This window comes from Pleurodeles waltl, chromosome 10, assembly GCF_031143425.1.
Source record: "Pleurodeles waltl isolate 20211129_DDA chromosome 10, aPleWal1.hap1.20221129, whole genome shotgun sequence".
In the NCBI taxonomy this organism is placed as follows: Eukaryota; Metazoa; Chordata; class Amphibia; order Caudata; family Salamandridae; genus Pleurodeles; species Pleurodeles waltl.
Window position 1 is genome coordinate 748,098,442 of NC_090449.1, and position 27,326 is coordinate 748,125,767.

Here is a 27,326-nt window from a genome sequence, read left to right on the forward strand (position 1 = left end):
ATTAAACCTCTGCACGGCTATAGGATGGGGGGCATAGCATGTGTTAGTACTGCAGAAGATGCTGTGCTTAATGCGTGATCCAGTGGCTGGTTTGGCTGCCTTTCAGTGCCAGGCGGCCAGCAGGTCAGTGTACAGAGCTAGAGAGTGGCAGGACTCACCAGGCTGCCCGCCCCCATCCAGTGCAGGCTGGCTCATCCCGCACAGGCGCTGCAGTCTCCAGCATCATCAGAAGCAGGCCCTCCACAGGCATCCCCGCCACGTGCCCACTGTCCAGACTGTTGGGCCATGCAGCCCGAGACTTCTGGAGGAGGGAACCCCCCCCCATGGTGTGGTCTGGTGTGCACTGCAGTTGGGAGTGGCAATAGGCCAGCTGCTTATTCATTTAGGGATAGGTCACCCACAGGTTGCCATGCTGCATAAGCCTCGGACCAGTCCCAAGGGACGACCTCAGTGGTTTTGCGGCATCCAGGAGCCTCAGGGAAGGTGCAGGTTCACTTGTGTCAGGGACTCTGTATCCCACATCGTCTCTACATTGGCAATGGCAGGATAGAGGACAGATCATGGGCATGGACTTCTTTTGCCTGTTCTGCTGTGGGTGTCCCCTGAACTGTTGCTTCATTATAGTGTAGTGTCTGATGTCTCCTTCTGAGCCAAGTTTGGACCTTGTGGCGTTATTTGGGGGAGGGAGAGGATGTAGCAGAGATTTCAAAGCATCGCTGTTCAACCCAGTTCCAGGCATTCGTTGGCTCCCTGAAAAAGTTTGTTTTGTTGCCTGCCATGACCTAAAGTTTTTTGGGAAAATGGAGGGAGCAGCTCAATCCCACTTTCTGTAACTTTCGTTTTACTCCAAGGAATGAGGCCCTGTGACGTTGCACTGATATGTAGTCCAGGAAAATAAACTCTGGTTTCCTCACGTTGTAGGGGGTCAGAGGTTTTGGAAGCTAATTATAACACTTATCTGTCTCTATCATTCATTACCCTGCCCAAGACTGGTCTAGGAGGTGCCCTTATGTGCCAGCACCCCATGAGCATGCTTAAGTAGAAAATGAACAGATAATTTGTCTGCAGCCAGGATTCAAAGAAAAGTACTGGATCAGGGCCTTCTGCCCCTTCAGAAAATCCCTCTATCCTCATATTGTTACAGTGGGAGTGTCCTTCGGAATCTTTAGCCAGTGCTTCTATGGGCTGAATCTTACTCGTGAGTGCACAGACTTGCTCCTCCAGTCCGCGGACAGTGGGATGGATTTCCTGCAGTTCTCGTTCTGTACATCTGACACAATCCACAAATTTTCACTGGTCCACGCATAGAAGCCCCAGTTCCACTGCCACAGCAACGACCTTGGCACCAAGATCCTGTATGGTCACATTGTGGTTTGGTGTCCGCAATGGCTTCAAGGATCTGGTCACGTTTGAGGACTGTACCAGTGGTCATCGTCATAGGTGAAGGCAGTGGATTGGATCCTGGGTGGTTAATGGTACCATCAATACGCTGTATTGGTGGTCCAGGGGCCCGGTCTGCCCTTACTCCCCAACCGTTGGCTGAGTGTAGGGAGAGTTTTCAGGATTTCATCACCAGTTGCACTGACCCGTCAGACCCCCCAATTTTCATCAGAGGCTGCAGTAGGGTGGCACGAGAAGTCACACCATCAGTATGGGTTACCGGGTAATAAGACAATTCCTTACACACACTGCAGGGCTGAAGTAGCAGCCCGTACTAGGCGGCAGATGTCAAGGGCTGGAGTAGCATCAGCAGTCAATAATGGAAGCAGCAGCAGGCATGCATTGTACTTCAAGTACCCACCTCACCTCCACTGTCACTGTTTAGGGGGACACGAGCAGTCCTTTCTCCCAGCCTGTATTCGTTGGTTGTATACACCACAACACACTGCATGGCTGCAAAATAAAGAGTTGATGCTGGTATTCTCCCCACCTGCCAATCAAGAGATAGGCAGTCACTGACACAGCGAAATAGGAAAGCCGCTACACATAGCTCAAAGGTCAGGCCTTCAACCCGGGTCACTCATCGGTGTGGTGTCTGTTCAGGGTCAGTATGGCCATCATTATTAAACCTCTGCACGGCTATAGGATGGGGGCGTAGCATGTGTTAGTACTGCAGAAGATGCTGTGCTTAATGCGTGATCCAGTGGCTGGTTTGGCTGCCTTTCAGTGCCAGGCGGTCAGCAGGTCAGTGTACAGAGCTAGAGAGCGGCAGGACTCACCCGGCTGCCCGCCTCCATCCAGTGCAGGCTGGCTCATCCCACACAGGCGCTGCAGTCTCCAGCATCATCAGAAGCAGGCCCTCCACAGGCATCCCCGCCACGTGCCCACTGTCCAGACTGTTGGGCCATGCAGCCCGAGACTTCTGGAAGAGGGAACCCCCCCCCATGGTGTGGTCTGGTGTGCACTGCAGTTGGGAGTGGCAATAGGCCAGCTGCTTATTCATTTAGGGATAGGTCACCCACAGGTTGCCATGCTGCATAAGCCTCGGACCAGTCCCAAGGGACGACCTCAGTGGTTTTGCGGCATCCAGGAGCCCCAGGGAAGGTGCAGGTCCACTTGTGTCAGGGACTCTGTATCCCACATCGTCTCTACATTGGCAATGGCAGGATAGAGGACAGATCATGGGCACCCAAAAGGAGCAAGATTGTATTTCATTCACCATTTTGCAGTGCTTAGCCACCCCCGTCTGGTTTGTCTAGTAAGTGGCTCAATATGAGGTGTTTGGCTGCTTTCTTTGCCCATTTCTGCTGAAGGAGTAGACATTTTTGTAAATATTGGCATGTCAGGAAGTTGGCCAGCCCTTAATAACTAGTTAAAGTTTGGTTGTTTGCTTACATGTGTTTATTTTAGAAGCATCGCCATTGGAAATGTTTTGCAGAAGTTGCATTATATAGGCAGATTTAAATAGAAATGAACAATTCTAGGACTTTCATTTTTACACCAGGCATTAATTTAACACCATGCGAGGCTTGGAGTAGTGTTGGTGCACTGAGTAAATGTGATCTTTGCCTTTTGCGGCAGAGGGATTCAGGGCAAATGTCAGATCCATATGTGGTGTTTGAGAGAACATCTGAAAGTGCTCAGTGAAGTTGGAATATGTAGGTCAAAAGGTGTGGTAATTAGACTGTTGAGTAACTTGAGAGGTTTGCTGTTGTTATTTATGTAGATTTGGAGCATAATATAATGTACATGAGCAAGTGTTCATTTCACGTAAGGACTTTGGGCCAGATGTAGCAAGGCTTTTGCACCTCGCAAACAGCGAAAACCGCTGTTTGTGAGGCGCAAAAGCCACATCGCGATGCCCATTCCCATTTTGTGAGTCGGTAACCTGGCTACCGACTCGTAAAATGGGACTGCGAGTTGCAAATAGGAAGGGGTGTTCCCCTTCCTATTTGCGAGTCGCATTGCGATGTAGGATTGCTTTGTGACCGCGAACGCAGTCGCAAAGCAATCGCAGTTACCTTTGTGAATGGCCTTGAAAACATTTTTTCAGAGCAGGAAGTGGTCCTATGGACCCTGCTCTGAAAAAATTTAACTGAAACGTTTTATTTATCATTTTGTAATGCATCTCATTTTCCTTTAAGGAAAACGGGCTGCATTACAAAAAAATAAAAAGCTTTATTTAAAAAGCAGACACAGACATGGTGGTCTGCTGTCTCCAGCAGGCCACCATCCCTGTGAGTGCTGCGACTCGCAAGGGGGTCGCAAATTGCGACCCACCTCATTAATATTATTGAGGTGGGCCTTTGCGACCCCCTTGCGACTTTCAGATGGTGTCAGGGACACCATCATGCATCCGGCAAATTCGTACATCTGGCCAATAGAAACAGGTGTAGGAATGCCTAAGTGCATGGCAGCTCTGGAAGCAAGAATTAAGCAACATACAATGATATCACTTTAATAACAATGCACATGATTTTTTACAATGTAGTCTTTTTCATTCTAAGGCCCAAAACCTAATATGCATTATTTAATATGGCGTGTGAATTACTGGTTGAGATTAAGATGATTCATTTATAGAAAGCAATGTTTTATTTAACTGATCTACACTAAAAATGGTGCATCTTCACTACATCAACAGCATAATATTGTCTGACAACTGCATTAATGTTATTACATCGTCATAACCATTACATCATCAGTATATAGTAAGTATTAAAATAAAATAAAGGGTAAGAGTGAACTAATAAAGTAGATTGATGAACAAATACATCTAGCTGGTTAAGTACAATTATTATGAAGCAAAAAAGTAGATAAAAGGTAATGGTTAATCAATAAAGCAATAATACAAACCTAAGACTCCTGGCGGAAGGAGGAGAAGCGGCGGTAAGACCGCTAACAGGCTGGCGGTCTTTTTTTTTGTATTATGACCATGGCGGTTACCGCCATGGTCATCTGCCGCTTCTCTGTTCCGCCCGCCAGGGCGGAGACGACCGCTGGGCTGGAGACCTGGGTCCCCAGCCCAGCGGCCGTCACTATAACGCCAGCGGTATTTGGACCGGGCTGACTGCCATGGATTTCATGCGGTTTGAAACCGCCATGAAATCCATGGCGGTGAGCACTATCAGTGCCAGGGAATTCCTTCCCTTACACTGATAGGGGTCTCCCCTACCCCCAACCCCGACTCCCTCCTCAACCCCCCCCACCACCCCTGCCACCCCCCAAAGGTGACAGGACCCCCCTCCCCACCCCGACCCCAACATAACAGCACTCGTACACACACGACATGCACGCAGGCACCACCAGCACACATACACACACACCGACATACATGCCATCATCCACACACACAGTCAGACACGCACACCTACATTCAAACATATACGCACACATCCATACAGACATATCTACAGATATACACGCACTCATTCCCAAACACACAACACCCCCGCAAGCATACACGCCCTCACACACCCCCTCTACATACACACATGCACACCCCCATTCAACATTGCAATTCAACTGTACAGTTATGTTTACATTGGAAAGACCTGTAGTTGGCTGCACTGAACATACCAGGAGCAATAGTGGGGCACCAACATCTGCAAAAAGAGAGGCCAAAGGGTACAGTGAATGGGCATAGAAGTAGGAATACACAGCCCGCCAGTGACAATGTCACACATCAAACTGACAATTATATGTGTATCAACACTGTCTTACCTGTGTCTCATTGGAAGTATTGACAAATAATTGCACTTCTGTTGTCCTCATCCTCTGCCTCCTCATCTTCACTGTCCACAGGGTCCACTGCTGCAACACAGCCATCTCCAGCCTCCTCCTCCTGCAGAAAAGGCACCTGGTGACGCAAGGCAAGGTTGTGCAACACACAGCATGCCAAGATGATCTGGTAGACCTTCTTGGGTGAGTAGCACAGGAGCCACCTGCTAGATGGAGGCAATTAAACCTGGCCTTCAGGAGGCCAAACATCCTCTCTATAATCCTTCTTGTTTGCCCATGTGCCTCATTATAACGTTTCTCTGCCCTTATCCTGGGATTCCTCACAGGGGTCAGTAGCCATGAGTGGTTGGGGTAACCAGATTCACCTGCAAATATCGAGGGACAACTGTTAGCCACACTCTAACCCTTAGGGCCCACACCATACCCATACACCAACATATACTGGGTGGGAACCAGGGCTCACCTATTAGCCACACCCTGTGCCTCTGGAGTTGAGCCATCACATTTGGGATTCTGCTATTCCTCAGGATAAAGGCTTCATGCACAGACCCAGGATACTTTGCATTGACGTGGGAGACGTACTGGTCCACCAGGCACACCATCTACACATTCATGGAGTGAAAGCTCTTTTGATTTATGAAAACCTGTTCATTTCGCCGGGGGGGGGGACAAATGCAATATGTGTTCCATCAGTATCCCCAATTATGTTGGGGATATGTCCCATTGCATAGAGGTCAGCTTTCACTTTGGCCAAATCCTCCACCTGGGGGAAAACAATGTAGCTGCACATGTGCTTAATCAGGGCAGATAACACTCTGGTCAGCACTACTGAGAACATTGGCTGTGACATTCCTGCTGCCAAGCCCACTGTCACTTGGAAGGAGCCAGTTGCCAGGAAATGGAGCACTGATAGCACCTGCACAAGAGGGCGGATCCTGGTGGGGTGACAGATAGCAGAGATTAGGTCAGGCTCCAATTGGGCACACACCTCAGTGATTGTGGCCCTGTCAAGTCTACAGGTGAGGATAATGTGCATGTCCTCCATTGTTGCCAAGTCTACCAGGGGTCTGTACTCGGGGCGATGCCTCCATCTCCTATTCATCCACAGCAGTTGCAATCTGTGGGCCAAAAGAGTAAGCAGCTGGTCATTATCTCTACATTCCAACAACTACAGTTCACTGCATGTTGTGATTGTAACAGTATTTTGTTGGAGGTGTCCAAATGGTGCATTTGTGTACTGTGATGCAGTTAGGAGCCATGGCCTGCACCCCCCTGAAATGGCTTTCGCCTGTCCTGTATGGAGGGACAGGTGGAAATGAGGTAATTCCGCTGACTTTGTGCGCTGTTGCGGGAGGCGGTCGAGAACTGCTGTGCAACTCCTCATATGTTAACATTGGGCCTTATGGGGTACAGTTGTTGATGGTGATGTACGCCGACGGTGACGGTACGCACTGCCGGGGACGTGACTGCCATTTTCTATCTGTGCACTCACTTGCTACCTGACCTTCAACTGTAGAGGACCTACACTGCATGTGCTGCTGTGATCTGTGTCTGGAACCGACCATGGGTCGTGTTACTGGGGAAAGTGCCCCTGCCTTCACCTCAGTGGAGTTGGAGTGACTGGTGGATGGGGTCCTACCCCAGTACCAACCGCTGTATGGGCGTCCAGACCAACAGGTGAGTACATCGTGAGTACGATGCATGGGGTGTGAATGCATGGAGTGCTGTGTGTGAAGGCCTCTTGTAGGGAGGGTGGATGGGCCCTGGGCAGCGTGCAGCATGTATGGTGGGCCATGTCCGTGCTAATGGGGATGGGAAGGGACATGGTGGGCCATGAGTGTAACAGGCAGGATGGTCGAACTAATACCTTTCCCTGTGTATATTTCCCTGCACCTCAGCGCCCATCAAAAGTAGGGTAAATGGCATGCCATCACTAAGGACGTGCCTACCCTGGGGGTCTACGGCAGGCAGATCACCCACTGTCGCAAACGGTGGTAGGACCTGAGACGCTGGGCACGGAAGACCACGAAGGCCCAGCTGGGGATGGCCTCCCAACGAGGAAGGGGTGCCCGTCGAACCCTGACCCCCTGATGGCCCGCATTCTGGCAGTGGCCTATCCGGAGCTAGATGGGCGCTTGGGGGAATCACAGTAGCCACAAGAGGGTGAGTACAGTGCCCTAATATACAACTTGTGCCTGGTGGTGTGGTATCCGGGTGGGGGGGTGGGCCCTGTTGGTGCCCCTAGCCCAGGCCTGGCATTCAGGGTAGGTCCCATGTTGGGCAGGGTTCTGATGTGAAAGTACTTCAACCAAGCAAGTAGGCATTCACTATTGGGCAGGGGTCTTTGGGTCTCAGGTATGCTGGAAATGGCATCAGGTGTCCCTATCCATGGGCTGATGACTAGCATCATGACTAGTAGTGCATTGCCTAGTGCGTAGGGCTGTTCCCTGTTTGTGAGTGTGTTGTGTACGTCAACAGTGGTGTTGTTGGTGCCATTGACCAAGTGTATCCTTTGCCTCTCTCCCCACCTTTTTGTTTTGTCACCCTGTCCTTATGTGCATTAGGATCATCTGGCAGAGGAGCAGAAGCACCGGCGACGGAGAAAGCTGCATTCCACAGGACCCAGGAGGCCAAGTCCACTGACGGTGAGGGGACCAGTGGGATGGAGGGTGAGGGAGCACCACGGAGGAGACAGGAGGGGACAGTTCAGACACAGATACCTCCTCCGATGGGAGCTCCCTGCTGGTGGCGGACACCTCTGTGACCACCCCAGCTACAGTGACAGCCACCACCCCCGTACCAGCACCACCCTCCCAGCAGCCCCTCAGCGAGTTTCCCGTGCCCGCTCACTCAGGAGGGTGGGCATCTCCACCGCTTAAGGCATCTCAGGCCCTGCCCCAGTTAGCCCTGCTGCCCTGAGTGGGGAGGCTATTGACCTCCTGTGATCCATCTCTGTTGGGCAGTCAACCATTGTGAATGCCATCCAGGGGCTGGCAGCCCAAATGCAACAGACAAATGCATTCCTGGAGGGCTTTCCCACTGGCTTGGATGGCCTAACCGAGATCAATCCAGGCTCTGGCCTCCTCTCTGATGGCAGCCATTGTCACTGTTTCCACCCTCCCCTCTCCAACTTCCTCTTCCCAATCCTATTCCCCTCACCCCCAACCTATCCCAAGCACACAGTCAAACGAGCAGGCACCCAAGACAACAGACAAGAGTGGACATGGCAAACACAAGCAACACATTTTATCCCACAGGCACTCACACAAACACCATCCAGAATCAGACATACCAACATCCACTGCCTCCACTGTGGCCCCCTCCTGCTCGTCATCCACCTCCCTCCCAGTTGCATCTACACTCACACCTGCATGCACTACATCCTCATCCATTACCACCATCTCCAGCAAACCTATCAGTACACACCCCTCACTGGCAGTCACCACCCCCACATCCATGCACACATCCCCTGTGTCATCTTCCACTGAGTCTGTGCCCCCTCCTACCAAAGTACACAAACGCAAGCACTCAGACACCAAACAGCCAACCACCTCACAACAGCATCCAGCCCATGCACCTGCACCCAAACACAGCAGACAGACACTTCCTACCACCACTCCCTCTTCCTCGACTCCCAAACCATTTCCCTCTTCCCACCCCAATGTCCCTTAGAACATTTTCCTTGCCAAAATTTACCTCTTCCCTACCCCTTCCCTCATCCCTCATGTCAGGCCAGGGTGGTCAAAACACAGGCAAGCACCTTAGCCACCCAGTCCACGGGCACAGTAGTGTCCCCAACTACTTCAGGTGGTAAAGGATCCCGGCCACCAGCCAGCCAGATGGACGGGGTGCCAGCCCCAAGTGCATCAAGGAAGGCAAGGATTCAGTCCCAAGTGCGTCAAGGAAGGGCAAGGAGGCAGCCCCAGTTGCAGGAAGGAAGGGGAAGGAGGCAGCCCCAGCTGCAGGACGGAAGGGCAAGGAGGCAGCCCCAGCTGCAGGAAGGAGGGGCAAGGGGCCTGCAACGGCAGGTACTAGAGACAAGGGGCTTGGTGCAGGGACTCAGTCGGCCCCCCACCACCAACCATGGTGGTGCAGCTGTCTGAGGCTGCAGGGGATGGGCCAGAGCCTCCCCCGACCAGTGCCAGCACCGCCACCAGCAGCATCCCCAGTGGGCGGCCATCCAAGGGTGCAGGGGATGGGCTGGATCCTCCTACCAACACTGCCAGCACTGCCACCAGCAGCAGCAGCCCCAGTGGGCAGCCATCCGAGGCTGCAGGGGATGGCCTGGAGCCTCCCCCTACCACTGCCAGCTCCACCATTAGCAGCACCACTGCCACCACTGAGCAGCCGTCACTGCCGGCAGACAGTGTGTAGTCCTGGGCACAATGCCCCCTCCAGAACCAGTGGAGTAGCCATCCGCTCAACCCATCCTCCACAGGATGAAGATCACTGGGCCCAATGCCCCCTCCAGAACAAGTGGAAGAAGCCATCTACTCACCCCATTCTCCACAGGATGAAGATCACTGGGCACAATGCCCCCTCCAGAAACACTGGAGAAGCCATCCACTCATCCCACCCTCTACAGGATGAAGATCACTGGTCACAATGCCCCCTCCAGAACCAGTGGAAGAAGCCATCCACTCACCCCATCCTCCAAAGGTTGTAGATCACTGGGCACAATGCCCCCTCCAGATCCAGTGGAAGAAGCCATCCACTTGAGAGACTGTGGCCTTGCACTCCCCATGACAATTCAGTAGGCAAGTCACCCACATGAGAGACTGTGGCTTTGCACTCCCCAGGTCCAAGCACAGGGCATGTTGCCCCCTCCAGAGCATGTGGGCAAGTCACCCAATTGAGAGACTGTGGCCTTGCACTCCCCAGGACCAAGCACAGGCATGTTACCCCCTCCAGAGTCACTGGGCAAGTGACCCACTTGAGAGACTGTGGCCTTGCACTCCCCAGGACAGAGTAATGTGCATGTTGCCCCCTGCAGGGCCAGTGGCATTGTACCATCTTCCAGCTGAGGTGCCCCCCGTTCCCCATCCCCCTGAGGTGCCTGGCTATTTTCAACCTGATGCCCCTGCAGTGTTCTCTCCGTGTTGTTGCAAGAGTGAGGTGGGGCCTCGGACCATGTGATGTGGCCCACGGACATTGAGGACTGGGCAGTGTCCCTACATTTGTAAATATGTATATACTTGTTGATTTGGATGCACGTATTTATACTATTTTATCATATTACACCCACTTTATTCAATTCATTTTATCCTTGCACTATTCCTGAGAGGTCTGGTGTGAATTTGTAATGTCACTGCATCTGGTTATGTGTATGGTGTTGGGGGTGGGGGTGTTGCGTGTTGCGTGTGTGTGTCACTCTCTTTTTCCTCCCCCCTCCCCTGTGTCGTAGGTGCAGTACTCACCGTGGTCTTCGCCGCCGGCGTTCGTGCTCCTGGTAGAGGAGCAGGAAGACAAAGGCAGGTAGTATATGGAGTTCGGGCGCCATGGCGTCCTGGTTCCTCGTGGGGTGTGTAGAGGTGAGCGTTTTCCCTTCCAAGTCCTGTTTCCGCCGTGTTTTTGTTTGTGTTGAATCCGCCCCGGAAAAGGTGGTGGATTGGCCTGTTGTAATACTGTGGGCGGTACATTTTCTTCCGCCAGGCTGTTGGCGGTTACCACTGAGGTGTTTGTTTGTACCGCCGTGGCGGTCAGAGTGTTAAAGTGGCTGTCTATGTTGGCGGTTTCCGCCATGGTCGTGATTCAATTTTTTTTTTACCGCCGGCCTGTTGGCGGATTTACCGCCGCTTTAACACCGACCGCCAGGGTTGTAATGACCCCCTATGTTACCAAAGTTCTCCAATGTATACATGGAAATATTCACTGAAATCCTTAAACAATCAAAAATCTCATACCACATGTACGTTGATGATAGTGAGCTCCTCATCAAACTCTTCTCTCAAGAGGATATCTGCAGACTGGATTACACCCTGAGGCAAGCACAGGACTGGCTGGCGCACAAACTGAATCCATTCCTAGTGGACCTGGCCCTTTTTGCAGGGTCATCTCAAAAAGTTTTGCCTCCTTCCTCCTATTTATCTATTTTTTTCTGATCTGTTTTAGTTGACTTTAGATCTCTGGGCACTTTGCCGCCGCTGACCAGTGGTAAAGTGCAAGTGCTCTCTGTCTAAATTGGATTGGTGATTGGTTTCTCCATGTTTGGCACATTTAATTTACTGGTAAGTCCCTATTAAAGTGCACTTTTTGTGCCCATGGTCTGTAAATCAAATGCTACTAGTGAGCCTGCAGCACTGATTGTGCCACCCACACAAGTAGCCCTGTATACCTGTCTCAGACCTGCCACTGCAGTGTCTATGTGTGGAGTTTTGTACTGCCAGTCCGACCCGGCAAGTGTACCCACTTGCCAGGTGCAAACCTTCCTTTTTACTATATGTATGTCACTCCTAAGGTAGGCCCATGGCAGCCTCATGGGTAGGGTGTAGTGTATTTGAAAGGTAGGACATGCACTAGTGTGTTTTATATATCCTGATAGTGAAATACTGCTAAATTCGGTTTTCACTATTGCAAGGCATATCCCTCCCATGAGATAACATGTGAATTGCCTTGAAATATCTTTCAAGTACAGTTTCCTGTTGGGAGCAGATAGAGTTATAGATTTTGTGGTCTTTGAACTCACAATTTCAAAATACATAAAATACATCTTTTCGTAAGGTTGGTTTTTAGGTTGTATGTTTGAAAATGCTACTTTTAGAAAGTGAGCATTTTCCTGCCTAACCATTCTGTGCCTCTGCTTGGCTGCTGAATCCACGTCTGGGTCAGACTGAGAGTTGGGTTATTGTGAATTCACTGTAGACAGTTACACAAAGGGAGCTGAGGTGTGTCCTGCATTTCCTGATAAGTCTTTCTGGGCTACAGTGGGCGGGAGGAGCTGTCACCTGCACTTGTAAGGGCTGTGTCTGTCCTCTAACAATACAGTCTCCAACTCCCTCGTATGTGTCTGGGGCAGGGCAAGGAAGAGGAGGGGTCCTGGGCACTGCAAAGACTTTCCTTTGAAGTTTGCCTACTTCAAATGCAGAAATGAGTATAAGTATTGGACTGCTGATTTCACAACTTCAGAACACTTGCGGATCAAGAAGAACATCTGCCAAGGAAAAGAGCTGAAGAGCTGTGAGAAAGAGTGTTACCCCTTTGCTGTGTGTGCTTTGCTGGGTTGGCCTGTAGTTGCTGCTTCTGCCTTAGAGAGGACAAAGACTGGACTTTGTTGTGTATCCTGCTTGTGGTGATTTGCCAAGGGTTTGGACTGAGCTTTATGGGTTTAGACTGTTAAGAAGTCTCAGGGACATCAAAGACTTCATCTGCCAGCACCTGGGCTCTCTTGCTGAGACCCCCTGACTTGTCAAGTGGTACCACATCCACCACCTGGGCCTCTGGAAGGAGAAGCTGGAAGAACTAGAGTGAAGATCCATGCCCTGGAGCCGAGCAGTGGAAAAATCGAGGCAGCTTCTGCACTGCGGCTGAAAAAATTATGCAGTACCGGTGAAACAGATGCATCGCCAGCTCTGCATGGCTTCATTGCTGCTGTGTGTTCCCATTTTCCTAGCATCATCACAGGGATGCCAAAATCTTCAACATCACCGCACAAACCTGAGGCTGCTCATCTGGAAATCGATGCATTGCTTACCCGGCGGAGAAAGAATCGACACACGGCCTCACTTGGGAATAAGGAATCAACGTATTGCTTGCTTTTCCATTGCACTCTTGCCTGTGTGAATTTATTTTTTATGCATACCAGGTACTTTGTGCTAAAACAACGCATCCATTGATTTCTATAGATTAAGAATCTATTTACTTTAAAAATTAATATCTTTGTTTGTGTATGTTGGATTTTTGTCATTTAAGTCTTGTCTTCAAACTTGTGGTGTTTTCACTGTGTTACTGTAGGAGGCTGGCCTGGCTTATAGTGGGTATCTTGTGGTACTTACACCTTGTGCCAGGTCCAGTTATCCCTTAATAGTAGATTAGAGGTGTTCTAGCAGCTTAGGTTGATAGAGGTAGCTACAGCAGAGCAGTTTAGGCCTAACTAGGAGACATGCAAAGCTCCTACCATACCACGTATATCACTTAGCACTATATCATATGAAACACAATACTCAGAGTTACCAAAAATAAAGGTACTTTATTTTAGTGACAATATGCCAAAAGTATCTCAGAGGATATACTCCCTTAGGAGGTAAGTAATATACACAAAATATACACACAAACCAAAATCAGGTAAGTAAACAGTTATAAAAGTAGTGCAAACACTGTGGAACACAATAGAATGCAACAGGAGACAATAGGCCTAGGGGCAACACAAACCATATACTAAGAAAGTGGAATGCGAACCACGAATGGACCCCAGGCCTAGTGTAGTGTGTAGAGAGTCCCTGGGAGTGTAAGAAAACACTAAGGGTGTTCAAGATACCCCACCCCAAGACCCTGAAAAGCAGGAGTACAGTTACCCTACTACCCCAGAAAGTCGAGATAGAGGATTCTGCAAAGACAACAACTGACTGCAAAGCACTGAAGACGGATTCCTGGACCTGAGGACCGGTAAACGAAGGGGACTAAGTCCAAGAGTCACGCAAGTGCCCAGGGGGGGCAGGAGCCCACTATACCCCGGATGAAGGTGCAAAAGGGCTGCCTCTGGGTGGAAGAAGCCAAAGATTCTGCAACAACGGAAGGTTCCAGGAACTTCTCCTTTGGTCAGAAGATGTCCCACGGCAAGCTGCAGGATGCAGAGTTCTTTCCATGCAGAAACCCTACAAACAAGCCTTGCTAGCTGCAAGAGTTGAAGTTCAAGGTTTTGGGTGCTGCCAGGGCCCAGGAAGGACCAGAAGGTCGCCCCTTGGAGGAGGAGACAGAGAGGGCACTCAGCAATACGGAAAGCCCATGCAGAAGCAAGCAGCACCTGCCAAAGCACCTGAACAGGCATTCAGAAGATCTGAGCATGACGGTCAACCCAGCACAACAAAAGAGGGTCCCACAAAGTCGGAGTCCAACTCAGCGAGTTGGGCAATGCAGGACGGAGTGCTGGGGACCTGGGCTAAGCTGTGCACAAAGGAAGTCTTGCAAAAGTGCACAGAAGCCTGAGCAGCTGCAGTTCACCAGTACACAGGGTTACAGTCTGGCATGGGGAGGCAAGGACTTACCTCCACCAAATTTGGACAGAAGGGCCACTGGACTGTCGGGGACACTTGGACCCAGCTCCTGTGTTCCAGGGACCATGCTCGTCAGGATGAGAGGGTACCCAGAGGACCGGTGATGCAGAAGTTTGGTGCCTGCGTTGGCAGGGGGAAGATTCCATCGACCCACTGGAGATTTCTTCTTGGCTTCCAGTGCAGGGTGAAGGCAGACAGCCCTTAGAGCATGCACCACCAGGAAACGGTCGAGAAAGCCAGCAGGATGAGGCGCTACAATGTTGCTGGTAGTCTTCTGGCTACGTTGTTGCGGTTTTGCAGGCGTCCTGGAGCAGTCAGCGATCGATCCTTGGCAGAAGTCAAAGAAGGAAGTGCAGAGGAACTCTGGTGAGCTCTTGCATTCGTTATCTAGTGAGATACCCACAGGAGAGACCCTAAATAGCCCTCAGAGGTGGATTGGCTACAGGGAAAAAGTAAGCAGCTATCAGGAGGGGTCTCTGACGTCAACTGCTGGCACTGGCCACTCAGAGGTCTCCATTGTGCCCTCACACCTCTGCACTCAAGATGGCAGAGGTCTGGGACACACTGGAGGAGCTCTGGGTACCTCCCCTTGGGAGGTGCTTGTCAGGGGAGTGGTCACTCCCCTTTCCTTTGTCCAGTTTCGCACCAGAGCAGGGCTGGGGGGATCCCTGAACCAGTGTAGACTGGCTTATGTAAGGAGGGCACCATCTGTGCCCTTCAAAGCATTTCCAGAGGCCAGGGGAGGCTACTCCTCTCAGGCCCTTCACACCTATTTCCAAAGGGAGAGGGTGTAACACCCTCTCTCAGAGAAAATCCTTTGTTCTGCCTTCCTGGGACTGGGCTGCCCAGGGGATGCATGGGATTGTCCCCCCGATACCAGAATGGTATTGAGGTGACAATTCCATGATCCTAGACATGTTACATGGCCATGTTCGGAGTTACCATGGTGACGCTAGATATAGGTATTGACCTATGTGTAGTGCACACGTGTAATGGTGTCCCTGCACTCACAAAGTATGGGGAATTTGCCCTGAACAATGTGGGGGCACCTTGGCTAGTGCTAGGGTGCCCTCACACTAAGTAACTTTGCACCTAACCTTCACTAAGTGAAGGTTAGACACATAGGTGACTTATAAGTTACTTAAGTGCAGTGTAAAATGTCTGTGAAATAACGTGGACGTTATTTCACTCAGGCTGCAGTGGCAGTCCTGTGTAAGAATTGTCTGAGCTCCCTATGGGTGGCAAAAGAAATGCTGCAGCCCACAGGGATCTCCTGGCGTACCATATAACAGGGAATTATAAGGGTCTTCCAGTGTGCCAATCAGAATTGGTAAAATTAGTCACTAGCCTGCAGTGACAATTTTAAAAGCAGAGAGAGCATAAACACTGAGGTTCTGATTAGCAGAGCCTCAGTGATACAGTTAGGCACCACACAGGGAACACATACAGGGCACACTTTATGAGCACTGGGGTCCTGGCTAGCAGGATCCCAGTGACCCAGGCAAAAACAAACATACATACAGTAAAAATAGGGATAACATGCCAGGCAAGATGGTACTTTCCTACAGTTACTGTATGTGTCTGTGCAAATACTTTAACATTGCGTCTGAGATAAGCCTCACTGCTTGTGCCAAACTACAAAGGGGGTGAGCAGGGGTTATCTGAGCTGTGTATATCACTTTCCCTGACTAGAGTGTGAGTCCCTACTTAGACAGGGTGTAAACTGACTGCCAACTAGAGACTCCATTTCTAACAATTCTTTTCTCCCCACCCCTTAGATCCCTTCAACTGCAACTATGGTCTCTTGACCTCAAATCGCTAACCTGCACCCCAACCATCTGCAATTCCACTAAAATCACTAGGCATCACACTAGACTCAAATTTAAACATCCAAGCTCACATATAAGGTGAAATCAGAAGCGCTAACCTACATCTACAAAGTTCTTAGAAAACCAGAACCCTTCATACCGCTAGGTGACCTCAAAACGGCAGTTCAATCTCTAGCGCTCTCAAGACTGGACTGTGGTAATGCCACACTCATAACGAGCCTAGCCCCATTGAGAGCAACAATAAATGCAGCAGCCAGGCTCTTAACAGGCACACTGCTGTACAACCATATTTCCACATTGCTCAGAATCCTCAACTGGCTCCCAGTTAAAGTTAGGATCCAACTCAAAGTTGCTTGCATAACACACAAAGCTCTACACAATGCTGGTCCTAAATACATGGCAAACAGGATCAAGACAGAAGGCAGAGGGGATTCTAGAAGTGCCAAATCCCTAAAAGTAGAACCAGCCAGACTCAAAAAAAGGAAAACACACAGCCGCACTTTCACCAGATCTGCTCCAAAAATATGGAACTCCCTACCATTCTCCAAGAGAGCAATTACCACACTCAGGCCCATATTTATACTTTTTTAGCGCAGTTTTTGTGCCATTTTTTGGCACACAAATCGCACAAACTTACAAAATACAATTGTATTTTGTAAGTTTGCGCCGCTTTTGCATCAAAAAGTGGCGCTAATGCGGCGCTAAAAAAGTATAAATGTGGGCCTCAGGCTTTTCAAGAAGGAAATTAAAGCCGCACTACTAGGAAAACATGTGTCATGAAACTGTGTTGAGACTGTCATTCACCCTATTTCACACTGTATCCTAATATTTTATACCTTGTGCTCCAAACTCTACGTGCAGTGTTTTTTTTATTGTATATTGTGTCATATTGTTTTATACCTTGTTACTTTTTGATACAGAATACCTAAAAAGACAGGTGTTTTTAATGTGCTGCAACCCTCTTCAGCTCTCTCTTTGTACAGCGCTCTGAGACCACGAGGGTCATGTGAAGGCTTTATAAAACATAATAAATAAATTAATTAATTAATACAAAAAGCGTCGTGGGGTGTGCATGCATTGAAGATCAACGAGTTTCTGGGGGGTGAATTAGCTGCTTTAATTTTGGAAAGCTTGTGCCTGCTCTCTCCGGTGGCAAAAGAGTAAGTAGTTGTTATTGAAGAAGGAAGAAAAATGCCAAAAACTATGGCAATATGTGTTTTATAGCTGTTTTATATGGTGCAAACTTGTCCCAGTGACATTAGAGTGGTGCTTTACAAAAGGGACAGATTAAATTCCACCTTTTTAAGGCGCAGGGCGATTGAGTGACTGGTCCCGAATCAGAAGATGTTGAGCAGAGGTAAAACTGTAAACTCTGCACTTTTGTAGCACACTACTCACCTGTTAGGGTCTTAAGGTGCTGTTCGCATACCACTATGGAACCCCTCATGGCTTTGCCCTGTGAGGAACCCCCTCCTGGACAGTCCCAGGGTGAAGCCAAGCATCCAAGCGCTGTGAAGATTAAGCAAGCTATTGCCCAGAGTGGGAGCCATTAATTAGATTAGGCAGCGAGGAAAGAATCATCTGGTCCAAGGGAATTGAGCCCATGACCCGCTGAGTTGGGAATTGAACGCTGGTCCCAGACCTCTACATCAGGGTCTGTCGCTCTAACCCTTGTGCCACACTTCTCCACAGGTCAAGACTCAAACCTAGATCCCTAACTCCCAGTTGGGTAGCTCAAGCCACTGGGCCATATCTTCCTAAGATCACAGATTCCTTTTTATTATTGGTAGGTAGGCTAGGTGAAAAAATAAGGCCAATAATGCACCCTTCGTTAAAGGTGGAAAAGCTAACTAGTTGAACAATGGCAGCTACCGTGATACAAGACTCATTTCAATTTGAAGATTTTTTGCTTTGCAAAGTCCGTGATTCACAAAATCACAGGGTTTGCATCTTCAAAATAGTTTTTTTCCTATTTACATATGCCGTTTTATGAGTCAGAAAGGTCTTTTAAACTCATAAAAGGGCTTCTGCAACCCTGCTCCTGTTGAAATTGGGACGCAACTTGCAAAGGGTGTCCAGTTCCTATTTGTGAGTTGAAGAGGAATGTATCAAAGATTTGTGATCACAATTCTGGTTGCAAACCATTGATCAGATGTCATTTGCAAAGGGGAAGGTTTTCACGTCGGACTTTTTTCCCTTTGGGACCTATGGAAGTGGCTTTGGGAGGCAGGCTGTGTTCTAGTTAAACTAAATCAACGATTTCATGAGACCAACGACAAAGAAAATCAGATCAGATAACAAATAGCAGACACATTGGAAAAGCCACACAGGGGTGTTAATATTATGCATCACATCCCCCGCTAACCCAACTGCAGATGAATGCAACAATTCAGCTCAACAATATAAATAAACTAAGCACTATTGCTAACCTGTGACATTTACCCCTGGTCTTGGAACTTGTGGCGATATTTTGGTTACTTTGTGTTCCTCAGCTGCCTTGCTTATATGGTCTAGACCCTAATTGCTGATATATAGCTAATCATAATCCTCACCACGAAAGTTGTAGTTTGTCTGGTTGAAATGTAGCGGCGAGCTAGTCATGGTTGCCATTTATACCTTAATTGTGTGCTGAATCAATAATTGTGACTACATCTCATACCATATATGGAAATTGCATTGTTCATCTACGATTTTTTTTTTTTTATGGCAACTGTACTGTGACTGTTTCACTGGTTGAATTGTCGCAGAACTCTTGTTTTTTGTTTAATAATTCTGTATATTCTCAGTTACTGCTTAATTATCCAAAATCGACTAATACCTGTATTTATTGGTGTTACCATAAAATTGTTTATTAATGAATGGGCATGAGTCGCCCTGTAACAAAACATTGATCACCCTTGTCTTAAGTTTTTGCAATGACACGTTCATACTGCGATTTCACCTCTTGTGATATTTTAAAGCTTTTATTCTTGAGATAGTAAATTTATTAAAAATCATTAACTTTTTATCCAGGTGTGATCAACTATGTATTTGCTTATTTTGTTTGTAATGATTTTAACTTATGATAGTACAACATGTACGGTACTCTCACAACGGGTTAGCTTGCAATTCAGACCCCCCCTGCTCTGTGGAGATCTGGCCCAGAGGGGTGTCTGAGTGTGGTCTGCTCGGCTGCCGGAGTGACGGTGAGGAGGGCACACCAACGAGGCCGAGATATGGTGAGCAGAGCGGCTGGGGCGATGCGGGGCACCTGACTGGGCGTTTCTGGTGTGGACCTGAGTCTGATGTGGAACAGTGCTGAGCCGAAGGCGGGGGCTGAGAGGCTCCGGAGGTGACCAGGACTTCGTAACTGGGTTGACTGTTTTGGATGTAGTCTCCTACATCTCCCTCCCCACGCTGGGAGGTAGATGCCTGTACTCCCTCTTGGCACTTGCGTGGGCAGATAATTAGATTACTGGAATGATGACGGGAACTGCGCCTACACAGGTGGAATGGACTGGACACACTGACTGTTTAGTGCGCTTCAGATGGAACCGCTGCTACTGGCTGAGACACAGCAGACATGGCTGCTGAGGCCCTGTGTGACTGTTGGTGGCTCAGGTTGCGAATTAATACACCATGGACAAGGACAGATCAAATAAAGGTGCACAGCAGACGACCAATATACCGCCCAGAATGCAGGACGCAGCCTACAGAAGGACCCCTCATGCCCACAGGTACGTGGGACGAGCCTACCGGAACACAGATCCTAGCAGCCATTGAGGCATCCGGACAGGCAGTGCAGGCCCAAATCGCCACTCTGGCTGTAGACTGTAACTTGCTGAGAGTCGAATTGAGGGTGGTGGCAGACATTCGGTGGCCACTGAGAAGCAAGTGACATCCCTACAGATGGATATAGATACTGGCTGGAACTGAGAACCAGTGAGGGACCCCTTGGGATGCCGTACAGGGGGATCAGTGGAAGAGATCAGAGGGCAAGTGACTCGCAGGCCACCTCACGCAGAAACCACAGTCGACGATGCACCGGCCGTGGGGACATAGTAAAGATTCACCCGGAGGGTACCCTGAGTCCGGAGCGACAGAGACAGAAATGCAAGGAGGCCAGATTGTTAGTCCAATCGGTCACCTCGGAGACATCATCGTGTTCTGGATCACCAAACGGTGGTGTAGACCTGACACCAGACTTAGATATTGCAGCTAGCTGAGGGTGCTGCCGCGACGACATGAAGGACTGCCAGTCTCAAACCTGTATCAGGCCTGGATATATCGACATTGTTACTGCTCTCCTCTTTCTAGTTTTTCTCCTCTCCCTTCCCTCTCTTCCCCCCCCTTCTTTCTATGCTGCTTTCTGTTGTTGCAGTGGGAAGCAGTGACTCGGGATGGCCACAATATGGGGGAGAGCGATCTAACAGGCATGCTCTTTTACCTTCTACTGCGGCTGGCTGCTCCCTGCACCTTGTTATTACGCATAATTCGTTTTTTCTATTGCAGTATTAGGATACTATATTGGATGTAGTGTCGGTGCGGGTTGGATGCTTGTGTGGAAATTAAACCACACCATCTAAAACAGTTCCTTGCTATCGAATGGGAGTAGTGCTTTGCTCTCCCTCTGCTTTGGATCCTAGAGTAGATAGCGGGCGCACACACGGAGTGGGCAGACACTAGTTGGGGGTCGTGTTTACACGGGCCGGGATTGGGATGTTGACCACGATGTTGAGTTCCAGTTGGTGTTCTATGTTATACACTTGGGTACTGTATATATTGTGAGGGAGAGGGGACATAGAGCTGCAATATTGAGCACACGTTGGACCAGAATATGCTGCTGGGGTGAGCATTGGTATAATGGGGGGATGGGGATGAGGGTTGGGGAGGCATCTGTTGGTAGACTTAGCTCAAGATGTGTACCTTGATGCGCATTACCACATGGAATGTCAGGCGGCTGAATTCTTTTGTAAAGCGTTATAGAGTACATACTTACCTTAGACGCATAAGCACCCAAATTGCTCTACTCCAAGAGACGCATTTTATGGATGGCAAGGCGCAAAAGCTACAGCAAAAATGGCGGGGGCAATTGTACTCTGCTACTTATTCCTCATACATGAGCGGGGTCTCTGTTGGGGTTGCCCCTGGGGTGCCTTTCCATTTCAAAAGCTTAATAGCAGACGTACAGGGCCGTTATATATTCTTACACAGAGATTTTGATGGGTGCGAACTCTGCATCCTGAATATCTATGCCCCTAACTCAGACGATGCAGAGTTCTTTAAAACACTGCAGCAGGAGTTGGCACCCTATATGGGATTGCCTGTCATCTGGGCGGGAGACTATAAGTGTGTCACGGATGGTGCTTTAGACAGGAGCCCCCGAAACTTGGCACTAAGCCACACATGACAGCTCAACTACGCGAGGTTATGAATAGCCTGCATTTCGTGGACATATGGATGGAACTACACCCTGGTTCCTCAATGTACTCCTGTTATAACCTACGCATGGGGCATATAGCAGACTGGATAGAGGTTTTCCGGATAACCCGGGTACACTAGATGTTTGTTCTGTCACCTATCAGGTGCAGTTTCTGTCAGAACGCGCCCCTTTGTTATTAGCGTGCGAGACCCATACACCCAGACTGATGATCCCCATTTGGAGGTTGCGACCTGAGTTATTAGGGGACCCAGAATATAAAGTTAACATGCAGATGGCCCTAGATGGATATTTTAGCATGAATTGGTCTACAACTCAAACACAAGGCATAGAATGGGAGGCCCTAAAGGTAGTTATTCGAGGAGAGAGCATTGGCAAATCCTATGGCATTAGGAAAGAACTAGAACTGGAACTTACGCAACAGGAGGATGTCCTGACTGCTCTTGAGTCCAAGTGACTAGTGGAGATATCTCTGAGGCACATTGTCACACAACACATGCAAAAATAGGAGATATTTGGAACAGGCTGGATAGTTATGTATGTCAGGATTACAGACAAAGGTTGTACAGGGAGGGTGACTGTTCAGGTTGCATGCTGGCCTGGCTCCTTAAGGGCAAGTGGCCGGTGCTAGTAATCCTATCATTGCAAGGTCCATCCAGGGAGAGGTATTTGGGACACGTGCGTGTGATCCTCCTTTTGCGGGATCACCTGAAATACATATACACTTTCCCGAAGACGCAGGGTGTAGGCCATATGTACAGGTATTTAGACAGACTCCACATTCCCTGGCTCACTGAGGATCAGACGGGGAGTTGGATAGGGAAGTGATGTAAGAGGAGCTACAGGAAGCTTTGGGCACCATGGCATGCAGTAGGACGCTGGGTCCGAAAGGGATCCCAACTGAGTTTTACTCTCATATTCTGCAATGCTCCTTTCCCGATTATTAGCAACGTTCTGCGAAGCCCGCGCTGTTGGCATGCTTTCAACACACATGAGGGAAGCACTGATAGGTATGATTACAAAACCAGGGAAGGATCCGATGGACCCTGGCTCCTACAGACCATTGTCTATGCTCAATGTTGATGTGAAGTTTCTGGCTAAAGTCTTGGCAATCCGACTGCTGTGAGTTGTGGCCCATCTGGTTAGAGACTATCAATGTGGATTTATCCCGAGGAGGGGAACATATCTGAATCAACGGAGGCTATTGCATGTAATACATGTGACGTCCGACTCTGCAGCTCGTGCCGCAATAGTGGCCCTAGACACAGAAAAGGCATTTGATACCTTGTCCTGGGATTATTTATGGAAGGTGCTACTCATAATGGGCATTGGATAAAATTTCCTGGCATGGGTACCACTGCTGTACACAGCACCGCGAGCAAGGGTGCGAACAGGGATGATGATGTGGGACTCTTTTGATATTTAACAAGTAACCCGGTAGTCACCACTACTATTCACATTGGCTATGGAGCCTCTAGCTATGCAACGGAGGGCAGGCTTAGAAGGGTGGGGCATCAGAGTGGGGACCAGAACGCATGTTGTATCGATGTACCCAGACGACACTCTGGTGTATGTCACGGATCCGAAGAGATCGATCCCGCTGTTGCTACAAATGATGGCAGACTTTAGAGAGATATCTGGCCTCCAGGTCAATCGGCGAAAGACGGTACTGTCCCCCATGTCGAGGCAGGCAACAGTTGAGGCATCGGCAGTGCCGCAGGTGGGGTTGACATGGGAGACCAAGTCTTTTCAATACTTGGGCATGCAAATAGCTAACTACCCTCAGTTTCAATACGAATTGAACATGGGAAGAATAATGGATGGTCTCCTTGCCTCTATTCGGTTCCAGATCACCCTACCATTATCGATAATGACCTGGGATGTGATCGTGGGCTTCTTTCTAGCACCTAAAGGCCCTCAATAGAGATAGGCAGATCAATATTACTGGGATAAGGTATCAGTGAGAGGCAGACATGGGTTCTCTGCTTACGGATGGGGATTGGAAAAGGGCCTGTGCATTAGTGCGTGAGGGGTCTAGCAATGCCAGGTTTAAACTGACACATTCTACTATTTGCATAGAGTATACCTGACGCCGCAACGCCTGCATAGGCTGTTCCCATTGGGCTTTGATTGCTGTGCTCGGTGTGGTGGTCCCCTGCCAATTTCAAGCATGTCACATGGATCTGCAACTCTATTATACCGTTTTGGCGCCATGTAGTGCAAACGCTAAGAGGGGTAACAGCTATGAACTGCAGGTAACAATGAAACATTGTTTATTGGGCCCCCTCCCACTCCCTAAAAAAGGGCACAAAATGGCATTTAAATTTGTGCAGCTGGGGCTTGTTTTGGCTAGGAGGCGCATTGCGATTCAATGGGTGAGTCCGGCCCCTCCGGTACAGGAGACATGGCTGAATGACCTCATTGAGTGGGCCACTGCAGAGGAGGGTCACCGTCATAAAGCACGAATGGATGAGCATGCAGGACGCGACCTTGAATTATGGCATGGCATGCTTGAAAGTCCGCACGGGGAGTCTATGGGAGAGGACGGAGACCCCTCAACTGATGATCACTAAATAGCGGGATGAGGGCGCTGACATACCCTATTGGGCAGCGGAGTGGCAGTGTGTGATATATAGTTGTGTGTGTCTGGGTGATGATGCATCCTCCCCCTTCCCACCTCCCCTGTTGGCTTCATTGCATAGTCCGAGTCGCCTCCTTCCATTGTTCACTCAGCTTATGTGGTCACGACCTGGGGTTGGCTACCCATTTAGGGACTGCTGCCTAGATGGTGTGCACTGGTCTGGTAGTGCATGGCAGCTGCTCTTTCTGCCCGTTTGTATCTAGTAAAATGTATAACAGTATTACAATATAGTTGTTATAAGTTGAATATGCTATGCAATGTACTGACGTACGTTAGATAGCCCAAAACAAAACTAAGCTATGCCACTGTTATGTAGAAATGCACACCATTTGTTATTGCATTACCTGATCATACATCATAGATAATACTCTGAACAAACCCGAAAATGTCTAACTCGTTTAAGACAATGTTATAATGTTTGGGGCACGATATGGTGTTGGGGTTGAGTTTAAGGCTCTACATATGGTGCAACTGCTTGTACAATGTGATACTTGCATGAATAAAAGTGGGAAAAAAAGAAAATCAAATCGTTACCAGAAAGCGACTTCAGAACTCTTGTTCAAGATCTCATACTCTTGTATCTGGATAGTGGTAATGCTCTACTCCATCTCCTCCCAGTCTCCACACTGGCAGCCCCAAGGGGCATCCTACATGTTGTAGCAAGTATTAACCAGGGCCTGAAGAAATATGATCACAACACCTCCATCTTGGCATGGACGTCATTAAGGTACCACCAGGGGTTGCACTTCTATGCCTGGACTGCCTCTTGCTACCCCTGGCACTTTCCTTGAGACCTCTTGCCTCAGAGCCTGCAGGAGCAGTGCTAGAAGTAGGCAAAACAGGGCTTTCAGGGCATTTTACCTCTGTGTCCATGCAGCCCCTTCCTCCTGGATCTCAGAGAGACACTCTCCTTCCCATGGTGAGCAGCAACAATATTGTTTGAACTGGAGAACTGTGAGGAAGCTTTGGATCATAAAAAAATGGAAAGTTAATAAAGGTGGGCTCCAGCAATGAACTTGTTCTGCCTTACACAAGAAAACGAGATTGCAGGCTCCAGGTGGGATGAGTTTTAGACCCTTTTGTTATATTGTTTAACATTTCTGATTTGAAAGTCGCAAGGTCCCTAAGCTTTCTTGCAATTAACACCCGAAACTTTGCATTTGATTCCAGGGACTTTTATGTTTGTAAATATGAATAGGGTCCAAATTTAAATGCAATTTTTGTAAGACCCATGGCTCGGATGTCTACAGCTATAACCCACTGTGCTATCAGCAAATAAAACACACACACTGTAATCAATAACATCGACAATACCGACGCTGGTGATACTGCTCCTGAACAGGACCAGACTCCAGTCTTTGGTGTAATCTCCAAAGTCCAAACCATGGCTGGACGGTACGAGACCCTGCTAGCACTGCTGTCAAGCCTAGATTTTCTATGGGAAGTGAAGCCTTTCGGTACAAACCCTATGCTTTCATACTTTCCCATCTTTTATGTTGTGTATAGTGCAGAACACAGGTAAAGTTGGAAAATTTGAAGATATTTAAAGTTGCTTTACTGTTACATCTGCATCCAGGAGGCATAATTGTTTGAGCAAATCCCTGTCTACAAATGTTAGTAGATAGGGGTTTGCATAAAAACATTTTGGTGGCTTTATGGGAATGCCCAGGCACAACACATAGTAAGCCCCTTTCACATTAAATAGCACTACTTTGTGGTCTTTTGGCCAACATTCCACTGCAAATTGTGATATTTGTTAGAACGTAAATCCCACTGCAATATTTTGCACTAGGTTTATGTCTCTTTTGTAACCAAACCAGGTGCAAAGTGTTAGTAAGCTTAGATCAAGGTACCCTTTTAAAAATGGAATCCTATTTTAACTCTAGAGGTGCATTTCTAAGTTATGTGATCCCAGAGTTTAGAGATCATAGATGTTATAATTCAGTAATGAATTGCAAAGGTGTGCACTGTGTGACTTCCAGTACTGAGTTGCACTGGGTGCCGTAGGATGGCTGGCTGTTTGGACTTATGTGAGTCTTTTTAATCAGATCCTGAGGTAATAAACAGTAACTGGGAAGTTAATACTGATTAATTAATGTTTACCTCTTGTGTCTAGGGGCCTGATTTAGAGTTTGGCAGATGGGATACTCCATCACATACATGACAGAGTGATATTCAGGAATGATATTCATCAAAACTAGATGGAGTATCCCGGCTGTCAAACTCTAAATCAGGCCCAAAGTGTCTTTTGAACATTGTGCTCCACAATAAGTTCCAAGTATTCTTAAATGGCTCTATGGCAGGGTTGAGCATTTAAGATTTAGGGCCTCGTTACGAGGCTTCAGTCAGGACCACTGCTGCTGTGGCAGTCCAACCATCACATTAAGACCCGTCGGTGATCCTGACGGGTTGACGGCAGGTGGAGATTGTAATGCAGCGCTGCCCTGCGTATTATGACCTTGTTCTCTACCAGCCTTTTCATGGTGGTGAAACCGCCATGAAAAGGCTGGTGGAAAACAGGTGCAGGGGGCCACAAGGGGAGCGCTGCACTGCCCAAGCACTTGGCATGGGCAGTTGCGGGGTCCCCCGGCCAAACACCCTTGCAATGTTAACTATCTACTGTGCAGACAGTGAACATTGCAAGGGTGTTGGTGCACCCTGCAGGCGACAGCATTGCCGCCAGCTTGATTTTGAGCCAGAGACAATGCTGCCACCTGTTTCCGCTAAGCTGACACGTGAAATCTCAGTTTCTGCCCGTCAGTTTTATGGGAAACACCTAATATGTTCAGCGGGGTGGTCACCACTAAGGCAGCAGCCACCCTGTCAGGAGTTTGACGGACGGGCTTTTCTGTCTGTCAAACTCGTAACGAGGGCCTTAGTCTAGGAGGTAGAGGATTCACCTTTTCAAGAGAAAAATACTGTCTACATGTTCATGTTTCAGGAGTCTGCAAGGGCCTTTACATGATACTTAAATATCGCTTGATATAAAATTGTCTTTTTTTCAATTTTTACCTAGCCTTTCTGTCTTTGTTTACTTCAATTATCAGTCA